Genomic DNA, 12,878 nt, shown 5'->3' with positions numbered 1-12,878 from the left:
ACGTATTAGGCCAACAGTTTAAATCATGTATAACAATAAGTAGCATGGCAATAATAACGAATTGTACAGAAGTAGCATGCAATCGAAAGCAAGTAATATTGTACGGTAGTGAAATCATGTAGTAGCATACGGCATGTAGCAGTAAAAGTAAGCAGCAGCATGCAGTAAGTTCAGCAGAAACACGTAAACTAGCAAGTTGTAGATTAGTCCTATTAGTGAATCCTACTCGGGTCGGTCTTAGACTCACTAATGCAACCTAATTCCCTACAACCAATGCTCTGATACCAAATGTGATGCCCTGTACAAAACCATCGTGTACGAATCATCAACAACAGGATCATTACAAGGTTAAGTACTATATGCTGCAATAAAAGAAGTTGCATTCACGATAGAAAGATGACGTCATAATCGACATCAAAAGTTTTATACCAACCGTATGCTTCTACGAATAGCAAGCATGAATAAATGTATGTGACCCTTAGGTCATTACAGAACATAGTTCAAAAGTATTAAAGTTTGAATGCAAAATAAACAGTTCATGCGGTGATAACACTAGAGCAGCGGGTGTCTACGGCAAGACTAGTACACAGCGGAAGCAACCTTAAGCACCTGAGAAAAACATGCTTAAAAATGTCAACACAAAGGTTGGTGAGCTATAGTTTAAGTATAACAGTATGTAAGGTAAGCCACGAGATTTCAGTGCTACAAAGAGCGTTTCAAAATAGTATGATAAAGTATATGCTTAACCGTGGGCACTTGGTAACTAACTTAACGTTTATACCCCCTGAAAGTACACTTGGCAAGTGCGTATGTTTACGAAGTATTAAATACTCGTTAAATGCTAGCGCGACTATCCCGAGTGGGGATGTCAAACCCTATGGATCCATATCTAAGATTCGCGTTCACGGTTCAAAAACCAATGATTAAACGTTACCGAGCTAAAGGGAATGTTTATGCCCTTGTATAACCCACACATATATAAAGTTTAAGTACTCGTGCCTAATATGTAAAACATAAAATCTGCATGTATTCTCAGTTCCCAAAATAAGTTAAAGTAAAAAGGGAATGCTATAACTCACAATGATAAAGTAGCGGTAAAGTATGACTCGGAAGGTAAGCAAGTAATGAAGGTTGTCCAAACGGGTCCTCAACCTAAGTCAAATAGTAATAAGTTAGTAAATCGTCCGAATAGGTTTAAAAGTATGTAAATAAGGTCTTAAGGGTCATCATCATTCATCATCAAACAAAAGGTGTAAAGTAAGTTTCGTTCATGAAAAGAGTTTAAAACAAAGGCTGAGTTCAGTCAGTCACCGCGGACTCTTTACCTACTGAAATAAGGTGAGACTAGTGGCCATGGCTCCATATATAAGTCCTTTAGTTGTGGTAAAAATTACAGAATCAAACTCGTCTTCATTTGACCGTGGCGACGATCTAAGTGCGAGTAGGTCAGAATTTTCAGCACAGCGTTAAATGGACATAGTGACGATCGGAGGGCCATAAATCCTAAACCGTAACTCGGATTAAGACGAGTCCTATATAAAAAGTTATCTACTCGAACAGAGCTATCTGAAAATCATAATTACAGTAGCCAGGTCGTAGGTCCAGACAAATAAACAGTAAAACAGTAGGGTCAGTAGGTTTTGGTGGTTCTTGGTGCTCGATGCTTATCATGGTTCTCATCCTTGATGCATATAGCTTCAAGTGTACAACTCGTTGATGTGTTTACATCATTTTCACCAAGGTTTGACCATCATAACCCAAGTGTAAGTCTAAGACATGAAGCACAACTCACTTAAGTGTTGCAAGTGTTTTGATGAACCAAAGTTACATCAAAGTCTTAGATTCAACACATACATGGAATGTAAAAGTAATATTAACCAAGTTTTGACTATTATGACACAAGTGTAGGTCTAAGACATGTAGCACAACTCACTTAAGAGTTGTATGAAGTTTGATGAACCAAAGTTACATCAAAGTCTTAGATCTAACACATACATGAACTTTAAAACTAATATTAAGTTACAACTTGAAAATAAACTTATAAAATCAAGATCTTAAGTTGTAGAACATAGTTCTTAGTTTGATCTTAAAGATCCAAGACTCAAAAGTCTAGATCTAACATAAGTGTACAAAGTTATAATTAAAGAAAGCTTACTTACATGTTCTTGAACTTTTAAAGTTAACTTTAAGTTCAAGAAAGTTATGAGATCAAGACTAACTTGTAGTACTTGACCATTTAAACTAATAAACATGAAATTAAAGTGCAAGAATGAAGTGATAAACTAAATAAACAAGTTAATAAGTTCATGGGTTGCATACTCTAAAGATTCAAGCCTAGGTCTTGATCTTTAGAAAGTAAACTTTAAAGTTTACTTCATGAACTTCAAATATGATTTACAACCATGAACTTACAATCTTTGAAACAATAAAGGTAGAATCATAAACTAGTAAGTTTATGTTCTTGAGGGTTCTTGTAATACAAGATAAAAGAAGAATGAAACTAGTAAGTTTGATACTTGAAACTAGTAAGGAACAACAACTATTACAAGTATGTAACCATAAACAAGAACAAGTAATTAATCACTACAAGAGCAAGTATCAAACAACAAATGATGATGATGATTAAGGGTGTAAGGTCACAGTTTTACAAAGAAAAGAAGAAGAGAAAAGAAGTTCAAGTCACAAGTTTAGAGAGAATATGAGAGAAAGCGTGAAGTGTTTTTGGAAATGAGAATGCAAGTGAAGAGTGATACAAAAAAAAGAAATAAAACCTCCCTTGTAGCATTGCAAACCGACGGTTTGCTTCAAGGGATGGGGGAGGGTTTTGACCACAAGTTTATTGCATGTAAAAGCTCAAAAAGATGGTTACAAGGGGTGTTGGTGTTGGAACAAGGTGCAACTAGATTCTAAAAGCCTTAATCAAACTAGTTACATCTTTAAGTAATACTTACATGGAAGAGTGGGCTAGTTAGTCCATTTAAAATGTAGGGTGGGCTTATAAGCCCAATATCATGAGTCCATAACACTAATAAAAGCCCAAGTTCAATTAATTAACAAATAAATCCAATTAAAGCCCAAGTAATTAACTAATAACCATAGTTAATCAAAATGATTAATAAAACTTAATCATGAATGTAAATAATACTTGAAAATATTATTCGTGTAATGTACGTGTGTCACAAAGACGTTTCGGGCATTTAAAGTCAAGTATGATCGATCATGGTAACAAGTAAATGTAATAACATACATTCGTAAAATCACAAGTATTAATAATAATAATTATTAATAAATAAACGTTGGAAAATCCAAGGTCGTTACAGCTGGTATGGAGGATAGTAAGCAGGTCGAGTCTGTACGTAGTGATCCTGAGGTGATAGCTGGCTCATGATCTGATGCTGATGATAGTGCCATCTATCATGTTGTCGTTGCCTGGAATGCTCGTACTCATTCCGGGCTTGTCACTGCTCGTATCGACTATGTCTATCCTGGTTTGTCATTTCTACCTCATCTATACGCTGGTAGACGTCAGTTATAGCCTCCTTAATGACATCCCTAATGTCATCTGCTTCCTCCATTTCCTCATCTGAACCTCTCTCTACCTGTGGATGACAACCAACATAGGGTACTGCCTGATTGCGTCTGCTCTTCAATAACTTAGCACCCTGATAGACCTTCAATCCTAAAGTATCATCCTATTCCCTACAAACCAAGAGTGAACCCCCTTGATCCCTATCTACACCCAAATACTCTTCAATGAGAGTAACAAAAATACCTCCTCCTATTATTCCCCCTTCCTGTATTCTTTCCACTATCTTAGCCAAATAAAAACCAACACAGTAGGGGATATTAACAAAGCCTCTTGGGTCTCGAATACACTTAAGGTAAAATAAATCATGTAAGGTCATTTTCTCCTTATTGTGACCTCTCTGTATAATCGAGTTAGCCAGAAATCTATGAATTATACGAAGCTCGGCTATGTTAATATGTAAGTAGGAGTGTGTTCCTGCTCGCCCAAAAACATTATAATCTGACATACGCCTCCAGACGGCGTTCACGTCAAAATTCCTTTCTACCCTTTCACCATGATAAATCAAATTCATACAATTAGGTAGTAGTAATTCACTAGGAGTGTAAATCTGTAAAGCCCTGGCCATGTCCAGCATGGACATCCTGTACATCCTACGGCCAAGTATAAATCTAAGAAAACTTCTATCATCTAACCTATCTACATCCGCATTTAACGCTATAGTACTCATAAGCTCAACACACCATTCCTTATATACAGGCCTACGAATGGTGAATAAACGTTCCCAATCGGGAAAAGAAGAGCTGCCATACCTTTGGATCAAATGCGGTCTAACTGAGTTAACTAGTTGGACCCTTTCCAAAGGCTCCCAATCGATTACCCTTGGTACTTCTACATTTTTCGTTACCAGTTTGAATTTGTTACTTTGATATGTTGGGTAATCTCTCCAGCTTCGATCAAATCTCAAATTGAGATGCAACTGTTGTTCATGAATCATTGGGTGTTGTACTATCGGATGCATCAGAAATACTACATAGGCATCAACATATTCTTGTTACGGATCATAATAAGGTACGTGTTGATCAGGTTGTTGTTGTTCCTGTTGTTGCTCATGTTCAGGTACATATTGCATTTCTGGTTCAGGTTCTGGAGCAGGTTGTCTAGATGATGATGATGCACCATCAGTATCAGTAAATCTCTGCAAAACACATTAAACACAAAATTTGTGCATCCAAATATGCATTAGTGTTAGCAAAATAACAACTTAACACAATTACAATAACATGTTTAATCAAAATTAAACTTATACACATTTTCACAATTTTTACAATTCTACACTTTTTCAAATAAGCATATATGAAAATGTTTACAAAGTTCATAAGCATTCAACTCAAATAACATGTCAAAATAATCATAACTAGCAATTAAACACGTTTCAAATGGCATTTACATCAATTTAATCAAGTTCATGAATTTTATACCTAAAAAGCCCACTTTAATTCTCAAAAATCATATTTAGGATCAAAGTTTGGATCATTTAGCTACCTAAACATGTTACACTACTTAATTTAGCAATAATTCAAGACAAAAATCGGCTATAACCTGTTTATATCAAAAAGCCCCAAATTGCTCAAGAACACAAACCCTAGATTTCTAAAAATGTTGAAGTTTTTGGCTTCAAATCATGTTAAATAGCATCAATCTAGGTTATACATGCATAATATAATAACAATTTAACTCTAATTACACTAGAAATTAACAAAATCAAATTAGGTAAAATATAGCTCAAGAACAATAAAAATCAAATTTTTAGGGGTGTAATTGTTACCCTTCTTGATAAAGTTCTTATCAAATTCATGATTAGAGCGGATTATAGTAAGAAATTTGGTTGATTTTGGTGAAAAATTGATGAAAATTGAGAGGATTTGGGGAGTATGTTCGTGTATTTTGTGTGTGTGTTTGTGAGGAGCACACTGCTCGTGGCCTTTTGATCCTGTCCAGATTTTTCACTCCATGCGACCGCATGGATTTTAAGGGAAAACCCCATGCGATCGCATGGGTTCTGTTTTTTTTTTCTTTTAACTTATAAAAACCTTATACTTTTGAAACATAAATTAATAAAATTTTAAAAATTTGTTTCTTTTTAGGAGTGAGGGCGTTTCGGATCGTTGTCCTAGTCCGTCTCTCAACAAAGTTTTAAAATTTGTTACTTTTTAAGCGTCGTTTTAAAAGTAAAGATTTTGGGTTTTTTTTAATGTTTTTGGCATACTTTAATTTAATAAGATTAAAAATAATGATAATAAAAGTTCTCGTCCCTCCCTTGGGTAGAGCAATTTCGGTTCAACGACATAGTTTTCAACTCACGACGAATTTTTAAAAATCACATTTTTAACTTAATAAAATAAAGTAAATTTTTGTTTTTAAATTCACACCAAACTTATATTATATTTTTGTTTTTATACATACAAACTTATATTAAAAATATTAATTTTTCAAATATTTACAAACTTAAATATATTGATTTTAAAAAGTTTACAATATTAATTTAATATTTATTTATTAATTTTAAAAACATAGTAAAAGTAAAAATTAAAAATCTTTTTAGTCTTTTATCCCACTTTAATCAATCAAATATTATCAAAAATATACGCCCTTCTTTTCGGTAAAGCAATTTCGGTTCCATAACCTAGTTTTACTTCTGACGAATTTTTGAAATATTTTGGGTTGATTGATTAAAGATATTTATACCTTAAGAATAAACGGTAAATTTTACAGTGATGTAATAAATTTTTGTATGATATCAATAATTTCGGTTACGCATACCTAATTTTATTGAATACCAGTTTAATACTTTATAGCGAACGATTCAACGTTTATTATCAAAAGGTTAAAAGCAATAAATAAAAATAAAAACTGTACATACTTACCTATGAGAAAGAATTCTCAGAGACCTGCTTTAGCCGACTCATAGGAGAGTCGTGTGATTTGGTTCTCCATAGCTACATAAGCATAACCTCGATTCTTCAATATCTTTTCTTCTAAACATATGAACGGTCCTTCTCTGCATAGAGTAACAAATTCGGTATTTGAATATGTTTGATTATTTGAACATTTACCTTCGTGTGACCATTTTCCGCATTTATAACATCTTTCAAGGTGTCGTGCTCTTCTTTTTGTTGCGGATTTTGATTTTCCTTTACCAAAATGTATCTTATGATGATCTTTCCTGAGTTCTTTTCTTACTCCGTCCATTTTGGCTCTTATGAATGATACCAGTTCACTTGGAAGTGTATCATTATTATGTTTAGTAATCATAGCATGTAGCATTAGACATGGTTCAGATCAAAGGAATTCTTCATCTCGTAAAACCTAAAAAAATAAAAATTCAGAATGGGGGGAAAGACTAGTTCTTTAGGGTCTGCTAGGGAAAGACCATTCGGATTCCTTTCTCGAAAACTACACGAAAACAGAATATCTAACTCTAACAGAAATACATATTACCCTAAAAAGATTCGAATTTTCCCACATTTAGTTAGCTGTGGTGTCGAAATTGTGATTAACTTCATCTTCAACTTCCATTGGATTATCTATGTAATGTTTAACTCTGTGACCATTAACTTTAAATTCAATCCCATTTGAATTTATTAATTCTACTGTTCCGTACGGGAAAACTCTTTTAACTATGAATGGTCCAGACCATCTTGATTTCAATTTTCCAGGAAATAGCTTGAATCGTGAATTAAAATGAAGAACTCTGTCTCCTTCCTTAAATTCTTTTGAACTTCTGATTATTTTATCATGTCATTTCTTCGTTCTTTCTTTATAGATTAACGAATTTTCGTATGCTTCATGTCTTAATTCTTCTAATTCGTTTAATTGACTTAACCGAAGACGTCCAGCTTCATGTAAATCAAGACTACATGTCTTCAAAGCCCAAAATGCTTTATGTTCAATTTCTACTGGAAGATGACATGCTTTTCCGTAAACGAGTCTAAAATGTGTGGTTCCAATTGGAGTTTTGTAGGCTCTTCTAAAAGCTCAGAGTGCATCCTCCAATTTCATGGACCATTCCTTCGGATTTGATCCTACGGTTTTCTCTAGAATACGTTTTAATGCTCGGTTGGTATTTTCAACTTGTCCACTTGTTTGTGGATGATAACCGGTTGATATTTTATGAGCTACTCCATATCTTTTGAGAACTTTATCAAGTTGATTATTACAAAAATGAGTACCCCGATCACTTATTAAAGCTTTCGGTGTTCGGAACCTTGCAAAAAGACGTTTTAAAAAGTTAACTACAACTCGTGCATCGTTAGTTGGGAGAGCTTGTGCTTCCGCCCATTTAGATACATAATCAATGGCAACGAGAATGTAGAGATTATTATGAGATTTTGGAAATGAACCCATAAAGTCAATACCCCAAATGTCAAATACTTCACATACTTGAATGACATTTTGAGGCATTTCATCACGTTGACTTATTTTTCCGGCCCTTTGACAAGCATCACAGGATTTGCAAAGAAGGTGTGAGTCTTTGAAAATTGTAGGCCAATAGAATCCAGCATCGTAAACTTTTCTTGCTGTGAGTTGAGGCCCATAATGCCCTCCTGTTGGTCCTGTGTGACAATAGTTTAAGATTTGACTAGCTTCATTTCTGAATATGCATCGGCGTATTATTCCATCGGGACAACTTTTAAACAAATGTGGATCTTCCCAGAAATAGTGTTTTATATCACTAAAGTATTTCTTTCGTTTTTGGTACGACAATCCTTTTTCAAGGAATCCACATACTAAGTAGTTTGCATAGTCTGCAAATCATGGAATTTCACTATAATCTATCTTCAATAGATATTCATCAGGAAAGTTATCTTGTATGGCTGATTCATTTAGAACTTCTAATTCAGGATTTTCAAGACGAGAAAGATGATCAGCGGCGAGATTTTCTGCTCCCTTTTTATCTCGGATTTCAATATCGAACTCTTGTAAGAGTAAGATCTAACGAATTAATTGTGGTTTAGCATCTTGTTTCGAAAATAGGTATCTAAGAGCAGAATGGTCAGTATAGACCACCGTTTTCGCTAGAACGAGATATGAACGAAATTTGTCAAAAGCAAAGACAATAGCAAGGAGTTCTTTTTCAGTAGTTTTGCAGTTTGTTTGTGTTCCTTGTAACGTCTTACTAGCATAATAAATAGGTTGAAATCGTTTTTCAATCTTTGGTCCTAAAACGGCTCCCATTGCAAAATCACTTGCATCGCACATTAGTTCAAATGGTAGATTCCAATTTGGAGTTATCATGATCGGCGCATTAGTGAGTTTTTCTTTAAGAATATTAAAAGATTTGATGCATTCATCTGAAAAGATGAATGGAGTATCTTTTTCTAGGAGTTTATTCATAGGAGTGGCAATTTTAGAAAAATATTTTATGAAACGTCGGTAAAAACCGGCATGCCCTAGAAAACTCCTAACTCCTCTAACATTGGTGGGATGTGGAAGTTTAGCAATTACATCTACTTTAGCTCTATCCACTTCAATTCGTTCCTTTAAAATTTTATGACTAAGAGCGATGCCTTCTTTAACCATGAAATGACATTTCTCCCAATTAAGAACTAGATTTGATTGTTCGCATCTAATAAGCATTCATTCAAGATTGACTAGACATGATCCAAATGTATCACCGAAGACTGAAAGGTCATCCATGAAAAATTCCATGCATTCTGTAGTGACCTGAACTTTTCCATGTTTATATATATTAAATGAAATTGATTTTTATATGATTAAGTGCTTCCAACATGTTAAGCAATCAAACTTGTTAAGACTTGATTAATTGAAATAGGTTTCATATAGACAATTGACCGCCCAAGTTGACCGGTGATTCACGAATGTTAAAACTTGTAAAAACTATATGATGAAATATATATGGATATATATATAGTTAACATGATATTATGATAAGTAAACATATCATTAAGTATATTAACAATGAACTACATATGTAAAAACAAGACTACTAACTTAATGATTTTGAAACGAGACATATATGTAACGATTATCGTTGTAACGACATTTAATGTATATATATCATATTAAGATATATTAATACATCATGATATCATGATAATGTAATAATTTAACATCTCATTTAATTTAATAAACAATGGGTTAACAACATTTAACAAGATCGTTAACCTAAAGGTTTCAAAACAACACTTACATGTAACGACTAACGATGACTTAACGACTCAGTTAAAATGTATATACATGTAGTGTTTTAATATGTATTCATACACTTTTGAAAGACTTCAATACACTTATCAAAATACTTCTACTTAACAAAAAATGCTTACAATTACATCCTCGTTCAGTTTCATCAACAATTCTACTCGTATGCACCCGTATTCGTACTCGTACAATACACAGCTTTTAGATGTATGTACTATTGGTATATACACTCCAATGATCAGCTCTTAGCAGCCCATGTGAGTCACCTAACACATGTGGGAACCATCATTTGGCAACAAGTATGAAATATCTCATAAAATTACAAAAATATGAGTAATCATTCATGACTTATTTACATGAAAACAAAATTACATATCCTTTATATCTAATCCATATACCAACGACCAAAAACACCTACAAACACTTTCATTCTTCAATTTTCTTCATCTAATTGATCTCTCTCAAGTTCCATCTTCAAGTTCTAAGTGTTCTTCATAAATTCTACAAGTTCTAGTTTCATAAAATCAAGAATACTTCCAAGTTTACTAGCTCACTTCCAATCTTGTAAAGTGATCATCCAACCTCAAGAAATCCTTGTTGTTTATAGTAAGATATCATTCTAAATCAAGGTAATACTCATATACAAACTTTGATTCAATTCCTATAACTATAACTATCTTAATTCGAGTGATAATCTTACTTGAACTTATTTTCGTGTCATGATTCTACTTCAAGAACTTTCAAGCCATCCAAGATCCTTTGAAGCTATATCATTTCTTGTCACTTCCAGTAGGTTTACCTACTAATCTTGAGGTAGTAATGATATTCATAACATCATTCGATTCATACATATAAAACTATCTTATTCGAAGATTTGAACATGTAATCACTAGAACATAGTTTAGTTAATTCTAAACTTGTTCGCAAACAAAAGTTAATCCTTCTAAATTGACTTTTAAAATCAACTAAACACATGTTCTATATCTATATGATATGCTAACTTAATGATTTAAAACCTGGAAACACGAAAAACACCGTAAAACCGGATTTACGCCGTCGTAGTAACACCGCGGGCTGTTTTGGGTTAGTTAATTAAAAACTATGATAAACTTTGATTTAAAAGTTGTTCTTATGGGAAAATGATTTTTCTTATGAACATGAAACTATATCCAAAAATCATGGTTAAACTCAAAGTAGAAGTATGTTTTTCAAAAATCATGGTTAAACTCAAACGACTTGTAACTTATATTTTTGACTATAAACCTATACTTTTTCTATTTAGATTCATAAAATTGAGTTCAATATAAAACCATAGCAATTTGATTCACTCAAAACAGATTTAAAACGAAGAAGTTATGGGTAAAACAAGATTGGATAATTTTTCTTGTTGTAGCTACGTGAAAATTGGTAACAAATCTATATTAATCATATCCTAGCTAACTTATATTATATTATACATGTATTCTAATATATTATGTAATCTTGGGAAACCATAGACACGTATGCAAATGTTTTGACATATCATATCGACCCATGTGTATATATTATTTGGAACAACCATAGACACTCTATATGCAGTAATGTGGGAGTTAGCTATACAGGGTTGAGGTTGATTCCAAAAATATATATACTTTGAGTTGTAATCTAGCCTGAGACGTGTATACACTGGGTCGTGGATTGATTCAAGATAATATATATCAATTTTTTTCTGTACATCTAACTTTGGACAACTAGTTGTAGGTTACTAACGAGGACAGCTGACTTAATAAACTTAAAACATCAAAATGTATTAAAAGTGTTGTAAATATATTTTGAAGATACTTTGATATATATGTACATATTTGTTATAGGTTCGTGAATCGACCAGTGGCCAAGTCTTACTTCCCGACGAAGTAAAAATCTGTGAAAGTGAGTTATAGTCCAACTTTTAAAATCTAATATTTTGGGATGAGAATACATGCAGTTTTATAAATGTTTTACGAAATAGACACAAGTTAATGAAACTACATTATATGGGTGAATGATCGAAGCCGAATATGCCCCTTTTGCTTGGTAACCTAAGAATTAGTAAACCAATCTACTAATTGACGCGAATCCTAAAGATAGATCTATTGGGCCTAACGAACCCCATCCAAAGTACCGGATGCTTTAGTACTTCGAATTCATTTTTATCATGTTCGAAGGATTTCTCGGAATGATAGAGGATATTCTTATATGCATCTTGTTAATGTCGGTTACCAGGTGTTCACCATATGAATGAATTTTATCTCTATGTATGAGATGTATATTGAAATATAAAATCTTGTGGTCTATTATTATGATTTGATAATATATAGGTTAAGCCTATAATTCACCAACATTTTTGTTGACGTTTTAAGCATGTTTATTCTCAGGTGATTATTAAGAGCTTCCGCTGTTGCATACTAAAATAAGGACAAGATTTGGAGTCCATGCTTGTATGATATTATGTAAAAACTGCATTCAAGAAACTTATTTTTTGATGTAATATATTCTTATTGTAAACCATTATGTAATGGTCGTGTATAAACGGTATACTTTAGATTATCATTATTTGATAATTTACGTAATGCTTTTTAAAACCTTTATCGATAAAATAAAGGTTATGGTTGTTTTAAAAATGAATGCAGTCTTTGAAAAATGTCTCATATAGAGGTCAAAACCTCGTGACGAAATCAATTAATATGGAACGTTTATAATCAATATGAACGGGACATTTCAGTTGGTATACGAGCGTTGGTCTTAGAGAACCAGAAAATTGCATTAGTGTGTCTTACCGAGTTTGTTAGGATGCATTAGTGAGTCTGGACTTCGATCGTGTTTTTCTTCAAAAACGATTGCTTAACATTTTGTTGTTGGAAACTATATATTATTAACATGTAAATATTATGTGATATATTAATCTCTTAACGTGTTTGATATTGTGTGATAGATGTCTACCTCTAGTACATATCCCATTGATTCACCTAATAATAATGAAGAATCAAATATATTTTGGGAAGATTCACAAATTCCCGAAGAGGAACCGGAAGAGGAGGAACCGGAAGAGGAGGAACCGGAAGAGGAGGAACCGGAAGAAGAAGAGGTTTCGAAGGAAGAAATATTGATACCT

The sequence above is a fragment of the Rutidosis leptorrhynchoides genome, chromosome 6, assembly GCF_046630445.1.
Source record: "Rutidosis leptorrhynchoides isolate AG116_Rl617_1_P2 chromosome 6, CSIRO_AGI_Rlap_v1, whole genome shotgun sequence".
NCBI classification, from domain to species: domain Eukaryota; kingdom Viridiplantae; phylum Streptophyta; class Magnoliopsida; order Asterales; family Asteraceae; genus Rutidosis; species Rutidosis leptorrhynchoides.
The sequence above is the reverse complement of the archived record's forward strand: the minus strand, read 5'-3'. Positions refer to the sequence as shown.